This window comes from Euleptes europaea, chromosome 5 (genome assembly GCF_029931775.1).
Source record: "Euleptes europaea isolate rEulEur1 chromosome 5, rEulEur1.hap1, whole genome shotgun sequence".
NCBI classification, from domain to species: Eukaryota; Metazoa; Chordata; class Lepidosauria; order Squamata; family Sphaerodactylidae; genus Euleptes; species Euleptes europaea.
In genome coordinates, this window is record NC_079316.1 from 65314577 (window position 1) to 65334886 (window position 20310).

The following is a 20310-nucleotide window of genomic DNA, read 5'->3' on the forward strand; positions in this document are numbered from 1 at the left end:
TCAGTCTTGGTCTCAACTTCTACTCATCCATCCTGGTTGAGAACATAGAACTTAAGCTGCCTTGTGGACCCTGGTTGGGTAGAAAGGTGGCATTAAAATGTAATACAGCAGCAAAAGCAGCAAATCTTTTCTAATCTTATGAACAGAAAGGAGGAGTTAATGGGGGTTACCGCACTTTGTATTCCCAACAATGTATTAAGAGTTTGAAAATGTTATAAAAAACATCGCTTTAAAAGGATTTTTGGATACCACGGCTTATAAATGGTTGGAAGACGTCTTCACAGCTAAAGGGGCCAAACAAAGTGCGAACTGTATTTTTTATAACGTTTTCAAACTCTTAATACATCGCTTGGAATACAAGTGCGGTAACCCCCAATATTTCTCCATGATCTATAAAGTAGTAAAAGGATGTTTCACTCCCCCCACACATACACACTTACCCTTTACATGCATGATAATGGAATGTTAAGCTGCCTTAGTGGTCATAAATGAGGAACAGATGTTAGAACTTAGCTTAGCTTCCGTGCAAATAGTATGGGGGGGGGGTTGTGTGTCTGGAAATAACCTGGACCAGGACCTTCTCATTCCTTTCATTTTTGTCCCTAAAACTCCCATGATCATCCTGAAGCTCATGGCCAATTTTCAGATTCCTAGTTTTATTTTCTGATTAATTATGCCTGCCAGCCAAGTGATTTGTTTTGTTATAATATTTGATTTGAATCAGGGTTATACAGAGGGGGCATGTAGAATCATTGTCCGGGGGCCCACGGTGGCTTTCAGCAGCCCTTGCCATTGGCACTTGCACACTCTGTAGTATTTCTTATATCTTGAGACTTAGGAGAGTAAACATCAAATAGCTGCCATATACGGGCCACTTTAAATGAATTCCCATGATGGGTGTGCAAACCATGTGTAATGGCTCACTATGTACATCAGGGAGGAGAAATTTTGGCAAGTCAGACTGATCGTCTTTTCCTATGATTCTTGGACAGAGATCCAAATGCTCATGTTGAAACTAAGCCCTTCTCAGACGGAGATGTGGTAGACTGAAGTAGAATTAAGAACATAAGAACATAAGAAAAGCCCTGCTGGATCAGACCAAGGCCCATCAAGTCCAGCAGTCTGTTCACACAGTGGCCAACCAGGTGCCTCTAGGAAGCCCACAAGACAACTGCAGCAGCACCATCCTGCCTGTGTTCCACAGCACCTAATATATTGGGCATGCTCCTCTGATCCTGGAGAGAATAGGTATGCATCATGACTAGTATCCATTTTAACTAGTAGCCATGAATACCCCTCTCCTCCATGAACATGTCCACTCCCCTCTTAAAGCCTTCCAAGTTGGTAGCCATCACCACATCCTGGGGCAGGGAGTTCCACAATTTAACTATGTGTTGCGTGAAGAAATATGTCCTTTTATCAGTTTTGAATCTCTCACTCTCCAGCTTCAGCAGATGAAGTTCTAGTATTATGAGAGAGGGAGAAAAGCTCCTCCCTGTCCACTCCCTCCAAACCATGCATAATTTTATAGACCTCTATCATGTCTCCCCTTAGCTGCCTTCTTTTCAAGCTAAACAGCCCTAAGTGTTTTAACCGCTCCTCATAGGGCAGTTGCTTTAGTCCCCTAATCATTTTGGTTGCAGTGTGCGGAGGTGTTAGAACTCCAGATTGCACCATTCTAGACTGTATGGGACATAATTTGAATAGCCTCTCCTGCCCCACAAAATCTGGAATCAGGAGTAGACTGGGATGGTAAAGGAGCTGTGAAGCAAGTTGAGCCAACCCACTGGCCCCTGTGATGATGGGAATGCCACAGGGTTCACTCTATTCAGTCTGCAGAGACAATAGCCATGGGTGTCGGCTCACCTGTTGCACATAAAGGATACATTTTCCACCATCGCTGCAATCTCAGACCCCAAGCCCACTGACAGAGGATTATCTTGATTGGTTCTGAAATTTTAAAAAGGGCATAAAGAGGATATAAGGAAGTCAACCTATCCAGCATTTATTTCAATATAATGGTTTGGGATGGGTGGAAACACACTTTCACTCTGCCGAGTTTTGTCAGAAAGGGGAACATTAACAATACTTCATCAAAACTCCAGAGTGAATTGTGGAAGCCTTCTGTAACACACTGTATACATGTTGAAAGGGTGTTACATTAATGGTGTCCTCCAGCATCTGTACTGAGCTGCATAATATGCTCCAAGTCTTTGTTCACTGCTAGGATTCCATGGTGCAACACAGATGCAGGGACAGTACAGCTGGCACATGCTTTCTACTGTTGTGAAATGACACTTCAGCCCCAATTATCTGTGTAAAAATAACAAGTTGGGATGGTAAATATTTGCATGTCATTCTGTTGATGCTCAAAGGTTAAACTAATACTACTTTTATGGGTAGACAAATGATTGCAGATCAAATTTTCCCATCTACCCATCAGACTAGCAGAATAATAATTCATATGGTGATATGCAGACAACTGAGTTAAAAGAACTTCTCTTACGGCACCAGGATGTGCACGGGCAGCCCATTCCTAAAGGGGGGGCAGATCCATGGCGGCCGGGGACAGTGGAACTGCACCACCTCCTCAGAGGCTTCCTGGCCAATGCAGAGGAAAAGGGGGGGTTAAAAGTAAAAATAAAGAAAAAGGGGGGAAGCCCCACTGAAAACAATGAGGCTGTGCCACCAAAAAAAGGTGGTGCAGTCCCTCTGGCACTCAAGTGGATATTCCCACCCCCGGGAATGCCCTGGGAGCACCTCCCCCATGCCGGTGCATGGCTCCTGGATGCCGGCTTGTTTGCCCCCGTGCTAGTGTGGGTGCCACTTTGTCCCATGAGAAAGTGGCACCTACGCTGGCGCAGGGTCACACCAGCTCCTAAGGAAATCCCCTCCCTCAGGAGGTTTATGGAAGGGGCACACTAATACCTGGGATTTCCCATGTACATTCTGAGGATGTATATAATTCTGTAAATGAATTCTAGAGGACATGCATTGAGTTATCTCCATGAAAGGCTAGGTTTAGTGCTGGGTTTCTTGGGATTAAAAGAAGAGAAAATCAAAAGTGAATATGTTCTTTTCCAGATTTGTATTTTATATTTTACATTCTCTAAATGGATATCTGTGGGGAGACTCTTGGAAAGCAGTTTCACAGCCCTGTGGCGGCAACATTTCATGGTGGTTAACAGTCAGTAATATTGGCTAAACTCGCTATCTCGGTTGCAAAAGGTTCCACCATGAAAAGATCTAGTTATTCTCTGAGCAGGATAAACACACACACAAAAATGTCTTTCAGTAAAGGACATATTTGCTATTCAAGTACTCGCCTAATCATGCATTCAAAAATAACAGATTTGGGTAGTTTTAATCTTCAAAGATGATGTCACTGGAGGGGAGTTGGTGGGTAAACCATAACCCTTTCCAGAAACCTGCAATTACCTCCTGGAATAAAGACATCAGTGTCATGATTTAAGAAATAATGGCTAATGATATGTCTACCAGAAGGAAATGGTGTTATTAATTACCTCACTGTGAACACACCATTTATTGACAGCTTTGAAGGCCATTCGTCCAATTAAGTACACCGAGTAAAGCTTCAATTAGCCCATCTGTATAGCCTTGCAAAGCAAAAACATGAGCGCATTGTCTCCCAACAGGTGCAAGAGCAAATCTGAGGCAGCACGATTGGTTCTGAGGGTGTGAGTGTAACTATCAACAGAAATCCACATTTGGACTGATCTCCTTACGGTGCTTATAACTTAATGTGGAAAAAATGTAGGAGAGGAATTCATTTCTAAGCAATTTTGGGGAAAGAATCTGTTCCCTCCAAATTGTTCCTAAATATTTGTACCTTACTAATGTGCATGTACATATTTTAAAGCACAAAGGTCATTGTAATCCTTGCTGGCCATAGAAGCTAAAGGATACTAGTTATTATTCCAAAGCATTGGGGTTGCCAACCTCCAGGTTTGGCCTGGGGTTCTCCCGAAATTACAACTGATCTCCAGACTACTGAGATCAGTTCCTCTGGAAAAATGGCAGCTTTCAAACTCTCCCAGGCTCCATCCCCAAATCTCCAGGAATTTCCCAACCTCAGCCCCATGACCACAGCAATCAGGCACTGTTCTAGAGCAGAGATATAAGAAACCATGCTGGGTAGAGTAGAGCAGTCACATAGGAACATGCATGGAGAAATTGTCTTTTTAAGCAGCAGCATCTTGAATTGTATCCATTAATAGATAGCCACTCTAAGGACTTCCAAATCGATGAAGTATATTCTCTCCAGCCAAAATTCTGCCACATTTTACACTGGCTGGACTTTCCAACCCTGCAATCCTGAGCAGAGTTATACCCTTCTAAGCCTACTGAAATCTCTCAGTTTAGAACAGGGCAGCTCTGCTTAGGCTGCACAGTATGTCATCTTTAAGGGTATACCCACGTACAGCATGTTACAACCCTTGAGGTTAGATCAAGCTTCTACAGTAAAGTTTCCATGCCACAGACAGCTGGGGAAAAATATGCATTTTGCTGTGCTATTCAACTGCTTCTCCAGTAGGGGGCCAGGATCTAACAGGACTCCAAAGCTCTTAATGGAGGCTTTGGATGAATGCTGTACTCCATCTACAGTGGAAAGCAAGATTTCTTCTAACGCAGCAGCCATACCACACAGCATTGCCTTTGTCTTGTCTGGGTTCTCTTTCAGCTTGTTCTTCCTCAGCCCCATGACCACAGCAATCAGGCACTGTTCTAGAGCAGAGAAGGTAGCCACTGAAGGCTTACTTAATGTAACATATAGTTGGGTGTCATCAGCGTAGTGATGGCACCTGTCTCCATTGCTACAGACAATCTCATTGACGGCTTCACATAAATATTAAATAAAAACATGATGGACCCGTCTTCCCCTGCCAGATCCTACAACTGTGGTCCTGCATTCCATACCTTAACCTTTTTTATTTGGCCTGGTAGAAATACTGTCCTGCCCAAACCTACATCCCGTTCCATACACTTCAAAGCACAGAATAGTCTACTTACCCAAGGTCGCTGATGGGTCTAACAAGAACAATAAAGATGCATTCTTGTTATCCATTTGTAAATGGAGATCATTGACACATGCTACCAAAGCTGCCTCTGTCCCAAAGCTAGGCCTGACGATAAATTGAAAAGAGTAAAAAAGGACTGAAATGTAGATAGTAGATAGCCCTAGAGTTGTTCTGCTGTATGTCATTCAGTGACCTTCCTTCCAAAAGGCAAACTAGAGACAGGCCTATAATTGGCCAGCACTTGCTTGTTCAGTGTAGGCTTCATCAACAGAAGCACAAAGACTGCCTCTTTAAGGGGCTTAGGAGCCAGGAGCCTGCTGACATCACTCAGAGAGATCAGGGTGAAATCCAAGCAGCCACAACCAGATGGTACTACAGACACCATCACTGCATTATCTATTACAGGAGAATACAAAGAGCTCTGCTGGATCAAACCAGAGGTCCATCTAGCCTAGCATCCTGTCTCACACAGTGGCCAACCAGCTACCCTGGAGGGCCAACAATGGAGCACAGAGATCAAGGCAGCCCTTCCCCTGATGTTGTCTGTATTCAGAGGTCCACTGTCTCTGAATGCGGAGATTCCCCTTACTCATCTAAGCTCGTAGCCACTGACAGACCTAACCTCCTTGAATCTGTTTAATCTTCTTTAAAGCCATCTGTGGTCATGGCCACCACCACATTCTCTGGCATTCCACAATTTCATCGCTCATAAAGTAAAGAAGCCATTTCTTTTGTCTGTCCTGAATCTTTTGCCTATCAGCTTCACTGGGTGCTCCTGAGTTCTAGTATTTTGGGATGGGGAGGGTGGAATTCTCACTACCCCATGCATAATTTGATAAACCTCCATCATATCCCCTCCATGAGTTGCCTTTTTTCTAAGATGCTTCAGCCCCTTAGTTATCTTGGTAGCCCTTTTCTACACATTTGCCAGCTCTGCAATATTGTTTTTGAGATACGGTGACTAAAATGACACACTATATTCCAAATGATGCTGTGCCATAGATCTATACATGGGCATTACAGTATTGGCTGTTTTATTTTCCATGCTTTCTCTAATAAACCACAGCATGGGGTTTGCCTTTTTTTAAAAAAAAAAAAACTTCTGGCACATAGTGAGTTGACATTTTCATCAAGCTATCCTCTCTCATACATAGCATCTCCATCAAAGAGGATCTGAGATGTTTTATAGGCAAAAATAGGCAGAAAAAAATTACAACTAAATGTCAAATCTGTACTGTTATCAGACTCATTTAAAGGAGCTGTCTATTGCCAAATTATCCTAAACAATTGTGCTGGATTTGATTCAAGTGTAGCAGAGAAGTAAACTTTCTTTACCACTATCACTGTTACCTCATAGACTTTACAGTGAAGCTGTATAATATGCTTTATCAGAGGCAGCCTGAGATTTCTGTCACCAATTTTGTGGATGTCTTCCGACTAGGGTTGCCAACTCCAGGTTTAGAAATTCCTGGAGATTACAGGGTGGAGTCTGGGAAAGGTAGGATTTGGGGAGAGAAGGGATCTCAACAGGGGTTCCCCTGCTGTACAGTCAGCCCTCCAAAGTAGACATTTTCTCCAAGTGAACTGATCTCTGTAGTCCGCAGGTCAGTTGCAATTCTAGGAGATATCCAGGCCCAACCTGGAGGTTGGAAGCTGTATTTCTTCTCTTCTTTAGCTTATTTGGCTCTGGAGTAAACCATGGACCTGGGATTCTGTTTGAGGTTGAAAGAAGACAATGGGGAACAGCTCTGTCAATCACTTGTTGGAGGCTGGCATTTCAAGCCCTTCAACAAGAGTCGCCACTTAGTTTCTCTAAGTCCCCTACATGCCTCCTGGAATCTCATTGGATTTATCAGTCTCTGAGGGTTGACAAGACGAATTGGTCTGCAACCCCAACAGAGGCAGAGCCATCCTCAACAGCCTCCAATCAGCTGAATATCTGACAGGCTGAATTTCCATGAAACCCTCTAAACAGATTGATCAGAGTATATTATCCAATGTGAAGGCTGATCTAGCAACTTTCAGGAATATACTACTATAAGATGACAACTGCTCTCCTGTTCTCTAAATAGAACTCGAACATGGTGTACGTACTTTCTTCATGCTTCACTAAGAACACATTCAAAAGGTCAGCACTGCACATGATACCTCACGTCAAAGAAAGAAAGAAAGAAAGAAAGAAAGAAAGAAAGAAAGAAAGAAAGAAAGAAAGAAAGAAAGAAAGAAAGAAAGAAAGATCTGACAACGTTTCTCTGTGTGGTGCTGCTGTTGCACGGATATCACCCCTGGGGCATTTCTTCATAGTGTGTTGGAATCTGTTTGGTCCAAGGATTGACTGGGGCAAATGGTATATTTCATTATACCTTTACAATGTCTTCACATTTTTCAGAGGTCATTTGGATATCATCTGGTCTCCAGATTGCCAAGATCACGACTCCCCATTTCAGGCCATATGTTGTTCCTTTTGTATAACATCTAGAGGGCATGGAGGTACAACTATCCTTTATACGACTGCTTTCCTGCACATTTTCAATAGTCGTTGTAGATGAGCAGGATAAATTGAGAGCTCTGGTTGCTGGTAGGATCAGACCAAAAATCCAAGCAAGGGATAAACACCACACAGTGGCATTAAAGAAGCCTGAATTATTATCTGAACAGGAAGAAGTCATTCCATATTTTCATTTTGTTCCGACAGTGGGCTGCATCCATCAGTACATGGATTTTTTTTTTTAAAAGAGAAACATACCAGAGGCACAGCACACACACAGAGAGAGAGTTTAATAATGTTGCATGGGTTCCACAGTATTTTCAGTTTGCTGATGGTGATATGATGGCAGTAAAGCATTTTGTAAATATGTAATATTGTTACACAACAGTATGCAACCAAATTGTGTGAGTTCACCCAAAGAACTGCAGAGGACCTCCAGTGTTTTGCCCAGTTCTTGAGCTGACTTTCCACCAACGTGGAGGAAGAAACCTTTCTACTCTGCCACCTGTATACATTAGACCTGTGTTTTGCCTCTGGATCATCCAACCAGGCTGCACAATTAAGCTACATTGTTTACTCTGAATTATTTTAAGGCCTCTGCAACTACAAGTTCAAATGTGCAGCAAGCTTATTGGGAGACAAAACTTTGTTGCTGGCAAGCAAATGGACTTTGAAACATGTTTACCTTTTTCGGTAGTCTGAGTGGTATCCATGAGACAGTCCATGGACAAAAGCATTCAAAGATATTCACAGCTTTAGAGTAGGGAATTCAACATATTTTTATTAAACCATTTTCATCCCACCATCTTCTCCCCATGGCATATCAGTTGACCATTTCTGGGGTATGGGTCTGCGGTGATGACCAGTGAACCAAGAAAGAACTTGGGCGACAGCTACTAACTTGTCAACAAAGACACACATGGACTGATTGAAGGAAATGATTAGATATACAAACAACAAAGCTGCATATACCATTATGGAACCTGGGTGTGACAGATAGAAGCAGGAGAAGAAGATACTGACATGAATGGAAAGAAAGAAGGATTGTTTGTCTGAGGAAGGTGCTGGGTGGTGGTAAGATATACCCATTTTCTACCAACACCATGGCCAAGTAGGGTTGCCAGCTCTGGATGGGGAAATACCTGGAAATTTTGGGGGTGGGGCCTGAGGAGGGTGGGGTTTGGAGAGGGGAGGGATTTCAACACCATAGAGTCCAATTGCCAAAGTGGCCATTTTCTCCAGGGGAACTGATCTCTGTCACCTGGAGATCAGTTGTAATAGCGGGACATCTCCAGCCACCGCCTTCTGCTTGGCAACAACTTCTGTTGTCAAGGTTTTGTATATTGTTTGTCTAGTAAAGGCTCGCCATTAACATGTTCTGAACCTTGAAATTCCTGCTGTATATCAAAACCCCAATGGGACAGAGAAAGAGCAACAACATTTGTAAACAAGCAGAACAGCATCAAAAGACTACAAAAGGTTCAGCACATGCCACTGGGAGCAAACTTTCTAAAATTCACCTGCAACCTGAGCCTTGATCACACTCAGAAATTCAATATTTATTGCCGCATGAAATGTGAGAAACCCTCCACTCTGGCAGAAAGTGACATTACTGCCAAATGGCAGGTGATCACAAGGGCTCCATTACAACCCTGCGCTGCAAACCAACAGATTCTCAACCTTGTAATTTCCAAGTCTGCAGAATGTTTTGTTTCAGCTCATTTTACACATGTGCGGCAGGGGAATCTTCTTCAAATGATGGGTTTTGCAAACAGAATGCAACACCACCACGTTTACCCCCCACCCCAATAACACAGAGTTTAGCTAAGAGGTAACTAACCCATGCAAAATTGTTTTAGCACAGAAGGAACATTTCAGAATTTCATAGCAATAGGCTGGATCCAACACATCAGTGCCGCAAGAGGGGTGTGAGAGATCCCCCTCTCTGAGTTTGCTTCTCCAAATCAGTTGCTCAGACGTTGATACAGAAACAATCGATTTATTGAAGCCTTCAGGAGATGAGACAGGCACAGGTAGAAAGTTGCAAGTGAGGGGCTATACGGGTTTACAGAATATATTGACTCCAGGGCACTGGGGCACTGGGGTTCACACTTATTGTTATGGGAAGTTACAAGCTTGGCATAATACAAAACATCAGACAGATCCCAGGAAGTCTGGGCGGCTATCACACTTCCAAGGCCGCATCGGCCTGAGGGAGTACTGGCAGGAAGAACAGCGGGGGGGGGGGGGAAGATACATGGGCCATCAGGCCTGGCGCCTGAGACCAGAAGGTGTGAACTGCTTTTACGAGTTCACTGATAACACAGCAGGTGATGGAAAGCAGAGACACAAAGACAGAGACCCTCACATTCTGCCCCCCTTAAGGCCCCCCCCCGGGGTCCCCGAGAGGACGAGGCTTATCGGGATAAGCAAGGTGGAATTCCCGGACTAAGCGAGGAGCCGCCATGTGGGGTGCGGCCACCCATTCGTCATGAGCGGAGCCAAGGTTTTTCCAGCGAACAAAGTAAAACAGTTTCCCTTTCTTCCATTTGGAGTCTAAAACCTTGGATATTTCCAAATGGGTGTCCCCTCCTACTACGGTAGGAATCTCGTGTGCGGGAGGGGGGTGGAACTGGGGGGCTGCCACATAGGGTTTGAGGAGGCTTATATGAAAGACTGGATGGACTCCTTTCAGAGTTTTTGGGAGGTCCAGTTCCACAGTAACCTCGTTGATTACTCTGGTAATGGGGAAAGGTCCCACATAACGGTCGCTCAGTTTTTTGCAGGGGCGAAGAGAGCGGAGGTTTTTGGTGGACAGATAGACTTGCTCCCCCACCTTGAGTTCCCATCCCGGAGACCGGTGTTTGTCTGCTTGTTCCTTGTACTTGCTTTTTGCCCTTTCCAGATTTTTGAGCAACCATGGCCAGGTGGATTTAACCACCTGAATCCACTCCTGAAGGTCAGGGGTAGACTGGAGCTCTGGCGAGACGGGGGCAGAACCGAAAGGGCCGAAATCCGTCCCGTATATAACTTGGAAGGGACTAAAGCCGGTAGAGGAATGAGGCGCATTGTTATACGCATATTCGGCAAATGGCAGCAGGTCGACCCAGTCGTCCTGGTGGAAATTTACATAGCAACGCAAATAACATTCTACCACCGCATTTACTCGTTCTGTTTGACCATCCGTTTGGGGGTGATAGGCGGAAGAAAGGCCCTGCTCTTCCACTCCCATTAACTTTAGGAAGGCCCGCCAGAATTTGGCAACAAACTGGACCCCCCGGTCGGAGAGGACCTTCCTCGGGATCGAGTGTAGCCTGAGGACGTGTGTGATGAACAGTTTAGCTAAGCCCTGGGCTGAAGGAAGGCCTGCACATGGAACGAAGTGAACCTGTTTGGAAAAGAGGTCTGTGATAACCCAAAGAACCGTTTTTCCCCGACTCGGAGGTAGGTCGGTGATAAAATCCATGGCGATGACTTCCCAGGGACGGGAGGGGCTCTCAAGCGGTTTGAGAAGCCCTGGGGGTTTTCCCATCCGTTTCTTGGCTGTGGCGCAGGTGGGGCAGCTGCGCACATACAACTCTACATCAGATCTCATACCGGGCCACCAGAATTGTCTTCGAACCAGGTGGAGCGTTTTTATGAAACCAAAATGACCCGCTAGCCTGGCACCATGTACAAGTCCCAATACTTCCTTGCGAAGAGAGGAGGGGACGTACAGTTTCCCCCCTTGCACCCACCAAGTGTTGGTACGTTCCAGACCAGTGGGGAGGAGATGATGCTCCTCCTCCTGCAAGGAGGCGTCCCGGAGTCGCTGTTGGAAGGCTTCCGGGATGCCTTTGAGTGTAGGGGGGGTCTCCGGTGGTCGGGCTTGGGACCGGGTGGTGACGGCTAAGCTAGGAACTTCCCCTCGCTGCTCGGGAGTGAACAGGGAGTCGACTGGGCGATCGAAATCGTTGCGATACTGGGGAAGTCGTGACAAAGCGTCGGCTAGGGCATTTTCTTTGCCAGGGACATGTCTGAGAGTGAACCGGAACTTAGCGAAGAATTGGGCCCACCGAACCTGTTTGGCATTGAGTTTTCTAGCCCCCTTGAGGGCCTCAAGATTCTTGTGATCGGTACACACTTCGAATGGCAGTTCGGCCCCTTCCAAGAAGTGTCGCCATATGGTAAGGGCATGTTTGACCGCTGCTGCCTCCTTCTCCCAAATGGCCCAGTTGATTTCAGACTGGGAAAACTTCTTGGAGAAGTAGGCGCATGGTCTCAACCGTCCCCCCTCATCCCTCTGCAATAGGGCCCCGCCCATGGCTACATCCGAGGCATCCACTTGCACCACAAAAGGCTTGGTGCAATCTGGGTGAGCCAAAACGGGTTCGGATGAAAAAAGTAGCTTCAAACGTTCAAAAGCTAGCTGGCACTGGGGGGACCATTGCAAACGGGCTGAGGGAAGCGCGGCGCTAGCCCCCTTGTCCTTGGTACGCAACAGGGCAGTGAGGGGAAGCGCAACTTGGGCAAAGTTAGGAATGAAGTTCCGGTAAAAATTGGCAAACCCCAAAAACTGCTGAAGTTGGCGGCGGGTAGTGGGGGGTTCCCAGTCCCGCACTGCCTGGACCTTGGCGGGGTCCATTTCCAACCCTTGGTGGGAGATCACATACCCCAGAAATGTAATGGAGGGTTGGTGGAATTCACATTTGGACACCTTAGCATACAGTTTGTGCTCCCGCAGCCGCTGGAGCACCTCTCGCACTAGGCGCACATGGTCTTCCATGGTTTCAGAGTAAATAAGGATGTCATCGAGAAATACCACCACCCCCCGAAACAGCAAATCATGCAAAACCTCATTAATTAATTGCATAAAGACACTCGGAGCCCCCGAAAGTCCGAACGGCATGACTAGGTACTCAAACATCCCAAAACAACTGGAAAAGGCCGTTTTGGGTTCGTCTCCTTCTTTGATGCGAATGCGGTGGTAGGCTTCTACCAAGTCCAGTTTGGTGAAGATTCGGCCCTCCTTTAATTGTGCATCGGTGGAGCTCCTTGCACAACGATAGGGACGGTCTGCTGCGGAGCCCCCTCTACAGCAGACCGACGGCGTTTTTTGCCGGCTGTTCCCACTCTTCCTCCTCGCTGGAAGAGGGGGACGGGGTAGTGGCCTCCGGGGAGCCGTCCGAATCAAAGACGGTATTTGTAATCCGGGACCCCGATGGGACCGTAGAGTCGGATGCCCCATCCTGGGGACGTGCGTGGAGAGCGGAGGGTGCGCCGGAGCGCCGGCTCAGTGGTCCACTTCTGCGGCGAGGCTGGCTGTCGGCGGCCGGTTTCGTCGGCTCGGCCTGGGTTTGGCGGGGAGGGGTCGGACGGCCTGAGCGAGAGGGGCATTGCGATGCAAAGTGACCCTTTCCCCCGCAGATCAGGCAGACGCCGGCCTCGAACCGCTTGCGGCGTTCCGCGGCCGAGAGGACCCCGCCACCCCCTTGCCGGAGTTCCCGGCCACGGTCACCCCGGGGCCTGGGGTCTCGCCCAATCCGTTGCTTGGACAAGTTCAGGAGTTGTTTGCGATTCTCGATGTCAGCAGCATGGCGAACCCAACCTTCCACATCCGGGGGGTTCCCTTGCATGAAGGCCCAATGTTGGAGGTCTGGGTTGAGACCCTCCCTGAAACATTGTACCAAGGTAGCCTCACTCCAGTCCAGAATTCGGCTAGCCAGTGACTGGAACTCACTTGCATACTGCGCCACCGACTTAGTCCCTTGGCGCAGTTGCATCAGGGAGGCTTTAGCCCGCTCACCTAGAGTCGGGTCCTCAAAACGGTTTCGGAGTGCTACCATGAACTCGTCCAGGGTTCGCAGCACCGGCGAGCGGAGTTCATACTGCAACACCATCCAGGCAGCCGCCTCCCCTTGCAGTAAGGAAGCCACGTACTGCACCCGGGACTCCTCAGAAACGAAGGTTCGGCCTTGTTCCCGCATAAAAATGTCTACTTGGACCATAAAAAAGGTCAACTGGTCTCCCGACCCGTCATACGTGACTTTCAGGTCCCGACGGGCCGGGGGGGCAGGGGTTGCGGGCGGAACTACTGGCGCCCCGTCTGGGGGAGCACCGGCTGGAGGTTGCAATTTCAGCGCATCTAGGGTCGTGGCCATCTCACCCATTACGCGTTGCATGATCTCCATCTGTTCCTGCATAGCCCGGCGGTCTTCCTGCCACTGCTTTCGTTCTTCCTCCATGAGGGCCTCTTTGCGGGCCGGGTCCCCTTCGAGTCCCGTGCTGGGGAAGGCCAACCGGCGATCCTTCGCCGCAGTCCGCGAGAGCGACCAGCCCTTGGGAGAGTCCAGCCAATAAGTGAGCCCCCGGGGACGTCCGTCCCGATCTTGGTCGGGGGCGCGACCCTTCGGTTTCTTTGGCTTGGCTCCCTCCTCTTTAGGGTCCGGCTTCTCCGGCTCGTCCGGTTCCTTGGGGGCATCGGGGTTAGGGGTGGTGTCCTCGTCGGCTGACATTCTGTCCAAAGCGGTACAGCTGCAGTCCGAGAGGCAAGGACTTGCAACTTAATGTGAGAGATCCCCCTCTCTGAGTTTGCTTCTCCAAATCAGTTGCTCAGACGTTGATACAGAAACAATCGATTTATTGAAGCCTTCAGGAGATGAGACAGGCACAGGTAGAAAGTTGCAAGTGAGGGGCTATACGGGTTTACAGAATATATTGACTCCAGGGCACTGGGGCACTGGGGTTCACACTTATTGTTATGGGAAGTTACAAGCTTGGCATAATACAAAACATCAGACAGATCCCAGGAAGTCTGGGCGGCTATCACACTTCCAAGGCCGCATCGGCCTGAGGGAGTACTGGCAGGAAGAACAGCGGGGGGGGGGGAAGATACATGGGCCATCAGGCCTGGCGCCTGAGACCAGAAGGTGTGAACTGCTTTTACGAGTTCACTGATAACACAGCAGGTGATGGAAAGCAGAGACACAAAGACAGAGACCCTCACAAGGGGACTCCCAGGAACAGGATGAGGGGGGGGGACATGTTTGGGGGAGGGGACATATGGGCTGCTGCAGTAGGAGGGAGCCATGAAAGTCACCCTCCGCAGGCAGAAGTCCTTGCACCAATAGAAATGCTGTGCTGGACCCAGCCTAATAGGTATAAGTAGGATGAGTTCCTAAGTCTACATGTGTGTTAAATTTGATATTTCTCCTTAAGGATGACTCATACACACTGCTTCAGCATGCCATCTACCGGTACTTATACTTTCCTGGATTCCTGTTCTGCATTGGTGATGTCTGTAGCCAAGGAGAAGATGATGGTTATGTCCCAGGCAAGAGTCACTGGCCTCCCAGGAAGGCGAGGTGCTGACATGAGAAATAATCACACCATCACTTGGACTTAGGATTGACAACCTCCAGGTACTAGCTGGAGATCTCTTGCTATTACAACTGATCTCCAGCCGATAGAGATTAGTTCACCTGGAGAAAATGGTTGCTTTGGCAATTGGACTCTATGGCATTGAAGTCCCTCCCCTCCCCAAACCTCACCCTCCTCAGGCTTCACCCCCAAAACCTCCTGCTGGTGGCAGAGAGGGACCTGGCAACCCTACTTGGACACTTGTGATTTCTAGGCAAGAGCCTATATATTGCTGTCCACCATACCATAAGGAGCCCCGTGGCGCAGAGTGGTAAGCTGCCGTACTGCAGTCCAAGCTTTGCTCACGACCTGAGTTCGATCCCGACGGAAGTCGGTTTCAAGTAGCCAGCTCAAGGTTGACCCAGCCTTCCATCCTTCCGAGGTTGGTCAAATGAGTACCCAGCTTGCTGGGGGTAAAGGGAAGATGACTGGGGAAGGCACTGGAAAACCACCCCGTAAACAAAGTCTGCCTAGTAAACGTTGGGATGTGACATCACCCCATGGGTCAGGAATGACCCGGTGCTTGCACTGGGGACCTTTACCTTTTTACCATGCTGTAGCAGTTTTTAAAATGAGATGAAAGAAAATGGAAGAAAAAAGGAAGTGGGATGGTTTCATTTGATCAGGCCGGCTAATCTGTTGCTAAACTTCTTTCCATTCCATCTTCTAACATTGGACAGGTCACAGCAGTCTGTAGAACTGAGAGCAGCAGGAAGGCCCTGTAAAGACAAACACTTGGAGAGGCAGCTTTGGGATGCTTGAGATATTGGAGGGGAAGCACGGGCTTGGGATTTACTTCAAGCCCCATTTCCTGGCCTGTGCTGGGGGGTGTGGGCTAGAAGGAGGGTCCGGTGGAGGCGACATAGGCTCGGCTGGGCCCGGGTGTCAGCGGTAATGCTAGTGGCAGCCGGGGGAGCCTGCTGCAGCTGTGTGAATTTTTAAGAACTCACCTTTTTTCTTCTAAATTCTAACAGCAGAGTGAGGGAACTGATTTCAAAGTTCAGTGGTTAACCCCTTGCTCTTCTCTGCATAGACTTGATTTGTGAGCTGCCTTGAGCAGGTTTCTGGGAAGGCAGCATACCAATTATCTAAATCAATTAATTAACAGCATAAGCTACTATCCACTTCCAAAAAAGCAATATATTTGGTTAATTAAAAAAAAAACAGCAAAGAATTTGTTGCATTTATTGTGGCATGAGCTTTGATGGAAGGGAACTTGCTTTGACTGATGCAGGAACTGTGTATTTGCATTCTTGTCAATCTAAAAAACTCCCTGCTTGTTCAAAACCTAGCATAGCCTTCTTCCTCACACACGAATTTTCTACGTGAAAGGCATTTTTCATGTGGAGCATTGAAGCTGCCTTACACTGAATCAGACCATTGGTCCAACAAGGCCATTATTGTCTACTGAGACTGGCAGTGGCTCTCCAGGGTCTCAGGCAGAGATCTTTCACATCACTTACTACCTGATCCGTTTGAACTGGAGATGCCAGGGGTTGAACCTGGGACCTTCTGCATGCCAAGCAGACACTTTACCACTGAGCCACAGCCCCTCCCCATTAAAACACATGATGCTGCCTTATACTGAATCCAACCCTTGGTCCAGCAAAGTCAGTATTGTCTACTCAGACCAGCAGCGGCTCTCCAGGGTCTCAGGCAGGGGTCTTTCACATCACCTACCTGCCTAATCCCTTTAACTGGAGATGCCGGGGATTGAACCTGGGACCTCCTGCATGCCAAGCAGATGCTCTACCACTGAGCCACGGCCCCTCCAGTCCCTGCCATTTGAAAAAGCTGTACCAGCTGATAGTTCTGAATGTGTAATGCAGCTCTCTCTACCATAATACAAAACAGAAAGGGTCACACAAATCAGCCTATAGAGTCTATCCGGTAATTATATTAAGTGTTGATCTCAAAAAGGAATGAAAAAGAACCCCAATTAATCTAGCTGCCTAATCATTTCAGCCAACCAGGCTCACTGCTGCCCTCTTGAAACAGCCACAGGAACACAGAATTCTCTTATCTCACTTTAAAAGTCCCTCGCCCCAGACAAATGAGACTGAATTGCGCACGTTGGTCCCTCAGTACCAGAGTGAGAGGTGCCATACATCCTTTGCCAAGACCTATACAACACCATATATTGTGGCTTATTGCTACTCAGGCACCACGGAATGTAATCAGAGACGAGAAGATAGTTATCACCGATGCAGCCAGCAACAACATTTCTGAGCCAAGACACCAATCAAATAAATATACTCGCATATGGGGCGGACGGCGTTTATGTTGGGGGGTCCTGACTAGAATTTTGTGGAGAAGAACCGGATACTCTTCCTGACGTGTTCTTAGAACCTCTTCTAAATACGATTCAGAAGCAGGTTTTGTCAGATGACATCACTTTCATCATATTGCACGCTGAGCTGCTAATGAAACCGTGGGGATTGCCGCATTTTAATCATTCTCTGCGTCCTACCAACCCACATAAGCTGTGTAATGAATCCCTTGTGTGAAAAAAGTTTGCATTTTACCTGTTTGAAACTGAAAACCAAAAAGAAAAACTGGCCGTAAATGAAAAACTAGAGTATATCAGTGGGAAAAGTGAGCCACGCACTTCTGCAGCAGTCCAAGCTTCTGATTCCCATTTTAGGCCCAAAGGAAGGCCTAAAACTGTAAGATGCAACTGAGCAGTTTCTCATGGGGCACAATTTTCCACCATCTCGTTAGAACATAAGAAAGGCCCTGCTGGATCAAACCAAGGCCCATCAAGTCCAGCAGTCTGTTCGCACAGCGGCCAACCAGGTGCCTCTAGGAAGCCCACAAACAACTACAGCAGCATTATCCTGCCAGCATTATCATTGCTGGTTGCCTATATTACTAAACATGTGGAGTAATTTTTTCTGCCACGGATTCTTATGCGTGGTGAAGGCATAAGAATCTTCCCAAATAGCCCACATGGTTAAATAGTTGGCTGTGATGTGATGTTGAGGGAGATTTTCACCAGACTGAGAGCTTCATCACTACAGTCTTTTTCCTGCCCTGCTTTTTCACCCTGACTTTCACAACGCCAAGGGTTTTCGATGTGAAAGATTTAAGCAGCCATTTCTGGTGAGGTATTTTTAAAAAAATGTTTCTGCATTGATGCTTTTGAGGTTTTGCTAAGAAAACATGTCCTGATGCACCCAAAGTTATATTTGACGTGTGTTGTGAAGTATTGAGTGGTGTGTGTGTGTTGGGGAGATTTTACATAGGAACATAAGAAAGGCCTTGCTGGATCAGACCAAGGCCCATCAAGTCCAGCAGTCTGTTCACACAGTGGCCAACCAGGTGCCTCTAGGAAGCCACTAACAAGACGAGTGCAGCAGCACCATCCTGCCTGTGTTCCACTGCACCCAAAATAATAGGCATGTTCCTCTGATACTAGAGAGAACAGGTATGCAGCATGACTAGTATCCATTCTAACTAACAGCCATGAATACCCCTTTCCTCCATGAATATGTCTACTCTCCTCTTAAAGCCCTCCAAGCTGGCAGCCATCACCACATCCTGGGGCAGGGAGTTCCACAATTTAACTATGCGTCGTGTGAAAAAATACTTCCTTTTATCTGTTTTGAATCTCTCGCCCTCCAGCTTTAGCATATGACCCTGTGTTCTAGTATTATGAGAGAGGGAGAAAAACTTCTCCCTGTCCACTCTCTCCAAACCATGCATAATTTTATAGACCTCTATCATGTCTCCCTTCAGCCGCCTTCTTTCCAAGCTAAACAGCCCTAAGCGTCTTAACCGCTCCCCATAGGCAGTTGCTCTAGTCCCCTAATCATTTTGGTTGCTCTTTTCTGCACCTTCTCAAGCTCTGTAATATCCTTTTTTAGGTGTGGTGACCAGAAGAGATTTTCTCTTTTTCCTTTTTGCAAAAATACACAAGTGCACAAGAAACGCACAACAAAAAAAATTCAAAAAAAATCAATTTGAGTAAACAACGTATGTAAAGAATGTGCATGGGTAATATAAATTATACACCATGTGGGTTTGTTTTCACATCACATTCGACCATCCACATCCGTAAGAACAATGAAGTAGAGGCAAAACGCTATAACAATTCACTGAGAGGTGAGAACTTATTGCCATCACTCCAAAACAACAGTATTGGTGGCGCAAGAGCAGCCACAGAATATTGCAAAACTAGCCACAACCATCTGCATCGTAGCACCTGTCAGTTGTGAGCAAACTTCTCCACGTGCTAAGCAGATCGTGTGTGCATTCAACTATGTATAAAGTAGGAAATGGGATTCTAACTTGAAGAGCAAGAGGGGTATGGTGATGAGATATCTAGAGCCTATTCCCTGCGCACTGCTCATCTACCACAGTTCTCCCCTCACATGCTCTTCTTTCAGCTGGACTTCTGGCATCAGAGTTGAGCTGAGGGAAAAGTAATGTCAGCGGGCAGGGTGTGGTGGGTAAAATTGGTGGTTTGGAGTGGTAGACTCTGATCTGTAGAACCGGGTTTGATTCCCCACCCTCCACATGAGCGGCGGAGACTAATCTGGTGAACTGGATTTGTTTCCCCACTCTGCACACGAAGCCAGCTGGGTGACCTTGGGCAAGTTATAGCTCTGTTAGAGCTCTCTCAGCCCCACCTACCTCCAGAGGCGGATCTACTGTGAAACTAATGAAGCTTAAGCTTCAGGGCCCCTAATCCCAGAGGGGCCCCCTGAAGCAACTTTTTTTAATGAGTGAATTTCTCAACAAAATCGATGGAGTTTTTTAAGTGATAGAATCATAAGCCGATGAGTTGAAGTACTTAATATTGACTTTAGAATATGCTCTAAAACCCATTTCACATGGCCTCAAAATGTCCCTGTCATTGGTCAAATTTCACAATTTTCTCAGGGGCTTGCTATGCTCGAACCCCCAGCTGTAAGGGCTCACTGAGCTTGCCGGAATCTATTCACAGCCTACATTTGGGCAGCTGGATTGTCAGATCCTTTGTTGGTGCCTGGCTTAATAGTTCTGTAGTTTTATTTCGTCACCGTATGGCCCATTTTCAAGGACTCCACCCCATCACCCTGTTCTCCACCATTTGAGCCTCCAGGTCCTTGCAAGGGCAGTAACGCCTTTTGAACCTTGCTGGATATTGCCCTACTGTTGCTGCTTGCGAAGGGCCCCCCACAACAGTTCAAGCTTCAGGGCCCCAAAAATGTAGGTCTGCCACTGCCTACCTCGCAGGGTATTTGTTGTTGGTAGGGGAAGGGAAGGTGATTGTAAGCCAGTTTGAGTCTCCTTTAAGTGGTAGAGAATGTTGGCATAAAAATACCAACTCTTCTTCTTCCTCTTCAGGAAGGGAAATGGTACATTCCTACTCACTTGTGGGTTCCTTTTGCTCTCAAAATC